Source organism: Apis cerana, unplaced genomic scaffold, assembly GCF_029169275.1.
Source record: "Apis cerana isolate GH-2021 unplaced genomic scaffold, AcerK_1.0 scaffold1_AcerK, whole genome shotgun sequence".
Classification (NCBI taxonomy): domain Eukaryota; kingdom Metazoa; phylum Arthropoda; class Insecta; order Hymenoptera; family Apidae; genus Apis; species Apis cerana.
The window spans coordinates 73109-79591 of NW_026893559.1; the positions used below are offsets into that span (position 1 = coordinate 73109).

Genomic DNA, 6483 nt, shown 5'->3' on the forward strand with positions numbered 1-6483 from the left:
GCGCCATCAAGGGATCTCTCTTCCTCCTCTCTCGATATTAAACTCCCATATTTTATCCTTTCTCACAGTATCGCAGAAATATTAATTTCAGACGACGTTAGGGGCGCGGTATGTAATCGTGATCCAAAGACGGACGAATCGAAGCAGTGGCGGGTACGAAATAACGTTGAAAACGAGCACGAAGCGGTGAAACACGGGCGGTCATCCGTTACGTAAAACGGACGACTCACGACACCGAGAACACTCACGCAGGTCCGTGACATTTTTCATTGTTACATACCACACGCTAGCACATGCATTTCGATTCTGTAGTCTCGGTCACGACCGCGACGAACGCCAACGAACGTCCAACAATCGCTCGTACGTCGCGCATCTTCCTCCTTGTAACTTGTCCTTTCCTCGATTTTTGACACCCGACTCGGAAACGTTCGATTTTAAAGAACGACGGCGGGGATTACAAAAAAGAGAGAAAAAAGGATCAAATGTACGAAGAGTAACGATACGCAACGCAAGCAGTATTTGGGTTACGTGAACGACCTCAGCCAGGCGTGGTCCAGGAATTGTATCCGTGGACCGCAATGTGCGTTCGAAATGTCGATGTTCATGTGTCCTGCAGTTCACACGTTGACGCGCAATTAGCTGCGTTCTTCATCGACCCACGAGCCAAGTGATCCACCGTTCAGGGTAATCGTATTTTTCTTTTTTATTTTTTATATTAAGGAAACGACGAGGATACCCTGATACTGAATCCTTTCTTTTTTTTTTTAAACCGTCGCTCAACCTGGAGAGAACGACTCTTCTTCGAAGCATGGTCGCAGAGCCCATACGCTTAAAAAAATTCGATATTGAAAACTATAATTCGTTCAGGTATATATTGCATTCTCGATAAAATTCGATGGGATACGAATTTCGGTTGGCCTCGAGCGGTCTTACCTCCCAATTTCCGAAGCGAATATCCGCTAACGGTACGGGTGTCCGACTCACGACACGATGGCCTCTCTGTATAAACGAACATAATTCGATATTCCTCTCTGAACGAACAACGTTTCAACTTTTAAATAAGAAGCGATAAAATCGGGCTCACGTCGACGCGATGCATCTTGGTTTCGCCGTTCTTGGTTTCGTCGGTTTAAAGCTTACAACGACGACGACCATCACACCATCCACCCATGGGTAGGAAGCACGATTCGAGAATGATTATAGCGTATAAGAGAAAAGAGGTCGAACTGGTATCCATCGAAGAGAACGTCGCGAAACAAAGTTCGACGGCGGCTCGTCCATCCTTCGATTTCGTTTTACTATCGACGCGCTACTTGTCCTTACCGCTTTTTCGATTATCATTATCTCGACAGCTTCGTTCGATCCCAAAGTCTTGGTGTGCGGTCCTCGTCCATCTCCCGTTTTATAACGGGAGCTCAGGCAACGAAAATAAAAAAAGAGAAAGGAGGTACAGAAATGTGAATTTGGTACTTTTCTTGCACGTATCTATATACATACACATACGCAACGCACGCATATACGTTCATAAAGACGGCGGGTCTAAAGACCTCACGCAAGCGCCTTATTGTGTTGTCAAGCCATTTGTCATTTTATTTTTGTGTTTTCAATATATTTCAGTAGGGACGTAATGTTATTAAAGCGGCGGGTCATTTAAAAATTCGACCTCACGCAAGCGCTTTTTTTTTCTTTTTTATCATTTTGTATATACCATTATGCATATACATACGTGATACGTACACGTACGTGCAAACCGTACCTTTATAAATCTTTATTAAAAATATACATCATCGAGACGGCGGATCGCGTCCGTATATGCATCCGTAAACGCACACACGACGACGACGATCTCACGCAAGCGTCCCTTTGTATCTTTTTTGCGTACCATAACGACATTCATCTCGTCGAGACGGCGGGTCCGTTTATTCGATAAATAGACCTTCACGCAAGCGTCTCTTCGAGCTTATTTATCGTTATTCCTCTCTTCGTGTCGAATTTTCGTGTCTGGTAAGAAAAAAAAATTCGAAAATGATCGAAATCAACGGATACAACGGACGGAAGGGATTTCTTTTTCTTTCCCTCCTCACGTAAGCCATCGTTCCGTGATTTCATTATTCGTTCGATGTACAAAGTACATTTTGGTATTTGGTAATGGAATCGAAATTCCATTTTATCCTTCTCCTTGTTTATCTCTCTTTTTTGTTACGCATTCTCTTTTGTATGTTTCATTCGTTAATGATCCTTCCGCAGGTTCACCTACGGAAACCTTGTTACGACTTTTACTTCCTCTAAATGATCAAGTTTGGTCATCTTCCCGGTAACATCGGCAATGCCGAGACATTGGCCGCGCACCAGTCCGAAGACCTCACTAAATCATTCAATCGGTAGTAGCGACGGGCGGTGTGTACAAAGGGCAGGGACGTAATCAACGCGAGCTTATGACTCGCGCTTACTGGGAATTCCTCGTTCATGGGGAATAATTGCAAGCCCCAATCCCTAGCACGAAGGAGGTTCAGCGGGTTACCCGGGCCTTTCGGCCAGGGAAAACACGCTGATTCCTTCAGTGTAGCGCGCGTGCGGCCCAGAACATCTAAGGGCATCACAGACCTGTTATTGCTCAATCTCGTGCGGCTAGAAGCCGCCTGTTCCTCTAAGAAGATTTGTTTGTACGTTGGTAGTAAAACCCACCGACCGAAGCCGAGGGCCTTCGAGATACCATAAGTTACGTCTATTTAGCAGGCTAGAGTCTCGTTCGTTATCGGAATTAACCAGACAAATCGCTCCACCAACTAAGAACGGCCATGCACCACCACCCACCGAATCAAGAAAGAGCTATCAATCTGTCAATCCTTCCGGTGTCCGGGCCTGGTGAGGTTTCCCGTGTTGAGTCAAATTAAGCCGCAGGCTCCACTCCTGGTGGTGCCCTTCCGTCAATTCCTTTAAGTTTCAGCTTTGCAACCATACTTCCCCCGGAACCCAAAAGCTTTGGTTTCCCGGAAGCTGCCCGCCGAGTCATCGGAGGAACTTCGGCGGATCGCTGGCTGGCATCGTTTATGGTTAGAACTAGGGCGGTATCTGATCGCCTTCGAACCTCTAACTTTCGTTCTTGATTAATGAAAACATTTTTGGCAAATGCTTTCGCTTCTGTCCGTCTTGCGACGATCCAAGAATTTCACCTCTAACGTCGCAATACGAATGCCCCCATCTGTCCCTATTAATCATTACCTCGGGGTTCCGAAAACCAACAAAATAGAACCGAGGTCCTATTCCATTATTCCATGCACACAGTATTCAGGCAAAGGTAGCCTGCTTTAAGCACTCTAATTTTTCAAAGTAAACGTATCGGCCCACCTCGACACTCAGTGAAGAGCACCGCGATGGGATATTAGTTGGACCGCCCGCAAGGAGCTAAGCCCACCGATAGGACGTACCACATAATGCCAGTTAAACACCGCGAGCGGTGAACCGACACTGTGACACACAGATTCAACTACGAGCTTTTTAACCGCAACAACTTTAATATACGCTATTGGAGCTGGAATTACCGCGGCTGCTGGCACCAGACTTGCCCTCCAATTGGTCCTCGTTAAAGGATTTAAAGTGTACTTATTCCGATTACGGGGCCTCGGATGAGTCCCGTATCGTTATTTTTCGTCACTACCTCCCCGTGCCGGGAGTGGGTAATTTGCGCGCCTGCTGCCTTCCTTGGATGTGGTAGCTGTTTCTCAGGCTCCCTCTCCGGAATCGAACCCTGATTCCCCGTTACCTGTTACAACCATGGTAGGCGCAGAACCTACCATCGACAGTTGATAAGGCAGACATTTGAAAGATGCGTCGCCGGTGCTAGATGACCATGCGATCAGCACAAAGTTATTCAGAGTCACCAAAACAAACGATGGACGAACGGACGAGCCGTCCGCCACCGATTGGTTTTGATCTAATAAAAGCATTCCTCCCATCTCTGAGAGGAATTCTGTTTGCATGTATTAGCTCTAGAATTACCACAGTTATCCAAGTAAATGTGTCCACGATCTAATGAACCATAACTGATTTAATGAGCCATTCGCGGTTTCACCTTAATTCGGCATGTACTGAGACATGCATGGCTTAATCTTTGAGACAAGCATATGACTACTGGCAGGATCAACCAGGGATCTTAGTTTATTATTAATATATTTTGCCAATTTTGACATATATATATTTTTCGTCGTCGGTGCCTCCTCACCGATCGACTACAATAGGTCTTTATAAATATTCGAGCACGTATCAAGCATGCTAAACATTTGGTAACCTTTTAAAAAAATTTAATTTCATAAAGCGCGTAATATAAATTCACGCTGAGGCATATCCCAATGTAATATCAGCACTTCCACAATATGCCCCGTTCATTCACAATTTCAAGAATCATACTTCACAATATCATATATATAAAAATTATAATATAATATTGTGTTTTATTTAACAACGTGGTGTTACAATAACATCGCACGTCGTTTCTTTTCTCTCACTTTTACAAACTCAAAGCTCATCATACGAAACGTGTCGTATTGCAAGCCACCAAGAACTATTCGACACGCCCGTACGCCCTAGGGATTTATATATCCTTAGGTGTTAGAAAGGCCCGATCGCTCGAGGCTAAAAGTTGATGCTCAGTCGTACAAGTACACATGGCAAAAGCCATACATACAGGTCACCAGCGTCCCCTATAGGTCGCTTTGCCGCTCAAGAGCCATTCGGTCATAGACACCGACTCGCGGCTATGCAGTGTGGAGAAAGATCGGTAAGAACCGGACAGAAACAGTCGAGAAAGTATTTCCCGAGGAGCGGTGTACCGTATCTCGACCGAGATCGTAGAACGGACACGCGCCCGACGCTGCTCCGCCCGGCCGCACCGGACCGTCGCTTCTCTTACAGTAACCGAACGGCCGGCCACCATGTCGGCGCCGACCGGGCTAATGCACGGCCGCTTATGGTGCAAAACCGCTGTAGCGACAGACCGAGCGGAGGGTACGCTGGAACTTAGACTTCGATCGATGATCATTATCATTATACAAATTGGTAAAAAAAATTACAAATATATTAACAGGATGGTATAAATGAAAGGTCAATAATAGATTTTTTCAAAAAATTAAATTTTTTTTTTCTCGATAAGAAAAGTTACGAAAAATTAATTTTTAATAAAGGAACAAAAAAAATTAACAATATAAAAATTGCAAAGGATAAATATAAATTGATTAATGAAAAAAAACATACCAGTTATAACGTTATTTTTCGAGAAATTAAGAAAAAATGCCCGAGTCATGTCGGTTCGGTGGCCCGACCGTACGCGCAAAGTCCCCGGTCATGTCGGTTCGCCCGTTCTATATATATCGCTCAGAGTAAAAAAATTATAAGTATATTAACATGACGGTATAAATGAAAGGTCAATATTATATTTTTTCAAAAAATTAAATTTTTTTTTTCTCGATAAGAAAAGTTACGAAAATCAATTTTTGATGAAAGAACAGAAAAAATTAAGAATATAAAAATTGCGAAGGATAAATATAAATTGATTAATGAAAAAACATACCAGTTATAAGGTTATTTTTCGAGAAATTAAGAGAAAAACACCCGAGTCACGTCGGTTCGACCATAGCTCGATCGTACGCGCAAAGTCCCCGGTCATGTCGGTTCGCCCGTCCTGCGCGTATAGCGCAAAGTCCCCGGTCATGTCGGTTCGCCCGTCCTACGCGTATGGCGCAAAGTCCCCGGTCATGTCGGTTCGCCCGTTCTATATATATATCGTTCAGAGTTCCCCGGTAAAAAAATTATAATTTATATTAACATGACGGTATAAATGAAAGGTCAATATTATATTTTTTCAAAAAATTAAATTTTTTTTTCAATAAGAAAAGTTACGAAAAATCAATTTTTGATGAAAGAACAGAAAAAATTAAGAATATAAAAATTGCGAAGGATAAATATAAATTGATTAATGAAAAAAACATACCAGTTATAAGGTTATTTTTCGAGAAATTAAGAAAAAACACCCGAGTCACGTCGGTTCGACCATAGCTCGATCGTACGCGCAAAGTCCCCGGTCATGTCGGTTCGCCCGTCTTACGCGTATGGCGCAAAGTCCCCGGTCATGTCGGTTCGCCCGTCTTACGCGTATGGCGCAAAGTCCCCGGTCATGTCGGTTCGCCCGTTCTATATATATCGCTCAGAGTAAAAAAATTATAAGTATATTAACATGACGGTATAAATGAAAGGTCAATATTATATTTTTTCAAAAAATTAAATTTTTTTTTTCTCGATAAGAAAAGTTACGAAAAATCAATTTTTGATGAAAGAACAGAAAAAATTAAGAATATAAAAATTGCGAAGGATAAATATAAATTGATTAATGAAAAAACATACCAGTTATAAGGTTATTTTTCGAGAAATTAAGAGAAAAACACCCGAGTCACGTCGGTTCGACCATAGCTCGATCGTACGCGCAAAGTC

General features: G+C 43.1%; 2 non-coding genes across 2 annotated transcripts; both read right to left on the reverse strand.

Annotated features, from left to right (window-relative positions):
• Positions 1-533: 533 nt before the first annotated feature.
• On the reverse strand, positions 534-687 carry LOC133667685 (5.8S ribosomal RNA). The gene has a single exon (XR_009833306.1). It is a non-coding gene; the product is annotated as a 5.8S ribosomal RNA (ribosomal RNA).
• A 1543-nt stretch (positions 688-2230) lies between these two features.
• LOC133667691 (small subunit ribosomal RNA) lies at positions 2231-4151 on the reverse strand. Its single transcript, XR_009833312.1, has one exon. It is a non-coding gene; the product is annotated as a small subunit ribosomal RNA (ribosomal RNA).
• Positions 4152-6483: the final 2332 nt, after the last annotated feature.